Source organism: Sinocyclocheilus rhinocerous, unplaced genomic scaffold, assembly GCF_001515625.1.
Source record: "Sinocyclocheilus rhinocerous isolate Xijiao unplaced genomic scaffold, SAMN03320098_v1.1 scaffold218, whole genome shotgun sequence".
In the NCBI taxonomy this organism is placed as follows: Eukaryota; Metazoa; Chordata; class Actinopteri; order Cypriniformes; family Cyprinidae; genus Sinocyclocheilus; species Sinocyclocheilus rhinocerous.
Window position 1 is genome coordinate 1269649 of NW_015664181.1, and position 4152 is coordinate 1273800.

Sequence of the window (4152 nt, forward strand, 5' to 3'; positions counted from 1 at the left end):
TGGTGACTAGGATTTACACAAGCTTCAGTCTGGATCCAGAACACCTGAGAAGAGATTAGATTCATGGCTAGTTTTTGCGTATTTCATTTCATTCTGTAACCTACTTACAGATCTGTGTGTTAAATGCTACTGTTTTTGACATTGTTGATAACGTTTATGACAGATAATATCATGATAATTTTCGCGTTTCCCTTACCGAATTTCGTATCCTGTCAGCAAAAACCTGTCCATGGGCTTTTTTGATTGCTTTCAGTTTAAGTGCCGGCGATGCAGTGTTGCCAGATATTGATGCTAACACAAACAAATAAATACAAATAAACCGAAATTATTTCCAATCTTTTGCAAATAAGATAATATAAAGATAGCTGACTCTAAACTGCAACTTCCTACTTTATTAACTTTCTAAAGTGTTAAATTAAGTGGAAAAGACAAGTCCAAAACGCTTATAATAGGTGGATCTGGCAACAGTGCCAGATCCACTGGCAGGCTGCGCCCGCGCCTTCACTCACAACTCTCTCAAGACTCGTTCACTCCATCAGCGTCTCTCAGCGATCATTTTCATAACAGGGACGCTAAACATTCTTGCAAGCTGTCTAAACTGAATTATACATGTCATGCAGGCATTCATATGAGGAGTTTAACAGCAAATTAGTTATTCAAAGAACACATTTTATTTTTGAACATATAATCAGAGCACTATTGTAAAAAATGTTGTGAATTCTTAGGGTTTCGCTGACGTTTAATGTTAACTTAATCTTTAATCTTTTAATCAAAACATAAAACATTATTTACCCCGTATGTATCTGCGAGGCGTCCGTTACACATTTTCCCTGTGTTAACCTAATTATGACTGTCGAATGTCTGACTTGACTCTTGGTAATGCAAACGTGAAACATAGATCTCATCAATAGTGGGAAGATCACAACCAATAATTTTCGAAGCAACCCGAGTTATGTTACTAATCTGACTTCTCTGCTGAGCTGTGGAGCTACCAAACCACACTATAAGTGAGAAAGTCAGTAGTCCCGAGAAACTTAAAACATTGAACATTTTCAATGTCCTGACCATTAATAGTCAAAGGCAAAACAGCATTTGTCCTCCATTTCCTTAGTTTTTAGGACATTCAACTTCAAATTATGAGTGCAACTCCATTCAAACAGTGTAGAAACCTCCCTTCTATAGTCCGATTCGTTATTATTTGTTATTAAACCAATCAATGTAGTATCATCTGCAAACTTAAAAATTTGCAATACAGTACACATCCTTGTGGGGCCCCCACACTGATTGTCTTGAGACTTGAAAGTATATTATTAATTTTAACTACTTGTGTTCTGTTCTGCAAAAAATCCAAAAAGCAAGGGAATGTTGAATCCCCAATTGCTTTAACTTATCAAAAAGTTTAACTTGAATAATTGTATTAAATGCCGATTTATAGTCCACAAAAAGGACTCTGACATAAGTATTGGGGGCTTCAAGGTGTTGCAAAATTGAATGGATACACAGAGCCACAGCATCATCAACCGACCTATTAGTCTTATAGGCGAATTGGTGAGAATCCAGACAGATTTTAGAAATTAGATACCTAAGCACCAATCGCTCAAAGATTTTCATAGCAACTGAAGTTAGGGCCACTGGTCTGTAATCATCTAAGCAACTAATATTCGACTTTTTTGGCACTGGAATTATAACAGCTGCTTTAAAACATGCTGGGACTCTGTATACTCTTAACAACCAGTTTAATATATCGGCAAGGATGAACGCAGTCAGGGCCTGCTGCCTTTCTGCTGTTCTGCTTCCGCAGCAGATTTCTGACTTCATATTCCTCTATTTTAAAAGAAGGACTCATAGTACAGGGCCAGGAGGGCCGCGTCGGCTGACCAACCTGTCTGTCCCTCCATTGTATTTTCAAAGCGACTGTAGAACGCATTAAGTTCATCAGGCAATGTAATATCATTAGAGATGACTTGAGATTTTATCTTATAGCCCGTGATCTGCTCTAGATTTTTCCATACACCATAAGTGTCATTGATCTTCAACTTATTTTCTAACGTACACTTATAATTTCCTTTTGCCTTTTTAACAGCTTTTTCAAAGTCGCCTTTGATAATTTTATAAAGCTCTTTATCCCCACTCTTAAATGCCTTGTTCTTCTCCCTCCATCATTTTTTAATTTCCTTATTAAACCATGGCTTATTATTGTTATGTATGGTAACAGCCTTAGAAGGTACACACACCGTCTCACAAAAACTTATATATGAGGTAACCACCTCAGTGTACTCATCCAAATCAAAACATGACTCTTTAAAAACAGACCAATCGGTATCCAGGCCATTAGCATGTCTACTTCCTCCACAGACCACTCCTTGACCACTCTCTTAATTGGTATAATACGTTTAGATTTACATCGATAAACAGGAATGAAATAAATCAAATTATGGTCTGATTGCCCCAATGGAGCCCAAGACACAGAGTGAAAAGCATTAGGAAACACACAATAACATTGGTCCAAGATCTTATCCAACCTAGTCATCACTTTGATCTGCTGTTTGAATCTGGGCATGATCTTCCTCATATCAATATGAATGAAGTCCCCAAGAAACAATATCAGTCGAATATCGGCAAGATTTGAAAATTCCGATTCGACTAAGAAAATCCTTAGTCGGGGACACCCCTACTTAGTCGCAAGATCATTTCTTTGTAAATTGTGATATAAAATCAGTTCTCAGAAGAAAGATGTCACCTAATTATTATTTTTTTTTTTTACAAATATTCTTAAAAAGTTAAATGGACTTTAAGGGGAATTGTTTCAAATTTAGTTATATTTTTGTACCCCTGTGATATAAAATCAGTTCTCAGAAGAAAGATGTCACCTAATTATTATTATTTTTTTTTTACAAATATTCTTAAAAAGTTAAATGGACTTTAAGGGGAATTGTTTCAAATTTAGTTATATTTTTGTACCCCATATGTAATTGTGACTTTTTTTTTTATTTCACATTTTTTCTTTTGTTTCAGACTTTTTCCTCACAATTCTTTAGAATTGCAAACATTATGAGGAAAAAAGTCAGAATTGGTATATAAAATCAATTCTAAAAAATCGTTATCTCACAATTCAGACTTTTCATAATTGTTCATATCTTGCTTTTGTAACTTTTTCTCTATAAGTGAAAGAAAAAAGTCTGAATTGTGAGATAAAAAGTTGCAATCTTTTTATTATTATTATTACTACTATTTTATATTTATTTTTTGCTGTGGTGGAAACCAGTTTTCACGATTTTTCTTTTGTGGAACACAAAATAATTTAAGGTTTTTATAAGCTGACTAAATTGAAGATTGAAGTCATACATCTCTGAAAAAGTATGTAGTTTTAAGAAGGTCCAATTATGATGGTCAATTTAAAAAAAGAAAAGAAAAGAAAAAGAAAAGAGGAAACGTATGCATGGACGAATAAGATATATAACATGCATTTAGAAAATATTCAGGCCTACTTGAAGGAAGTTCAACTTCACTACTAACTTTACAAACTGTTTCGACAGCATCCAGTGGATCTGCTCTTTCAAATGAGGCAGCTGTGGTGTTCTTCTTCTAAATGTTTTGGACCTCAGTGATTGCCGTTTGTGGCTATAGAAGTTAAGGCAATATAGCAGTGCTTCTTTTTACAGTCTTACTACAGGTTGCTTTAGACTGAACGTTCTCTCAAATCCAGACCTCAAAGCAAGCTGTGCCTTCAAGTAACTGCTACTTCAATCCTCTTAGCAACAAATCTAACAGAGGTGGAATAAATCTCTTGTTGTCTTATAGGTAAAGATTATATTAGACAGGGTGCGGAGAATTAGCCTAAATATTAGCATTCCTAGCGGGCAACATTTAAACACACAGAGAAAGACGTCTCACAAGTCATCAGTTTATTTACATCTGTAAATATGTCTTGCAGTCTTGAAAGTGTAAGCAGAAGAAATATGCACATGTAATTAAAAATAGCCAACCTTTCTGATTAGATGCTCAGCAGTCTGTGATCGTCGTTGTATGATTCTCCTTTTCACGACTGGTCATACATTTTCAATACGAGTCAGATCTAGCACATTTACTCTGAGTCTACGAAACCACGCTGTTGTAGCACATGCAGAATGAGAGCTGGCATTGTCTTGATCT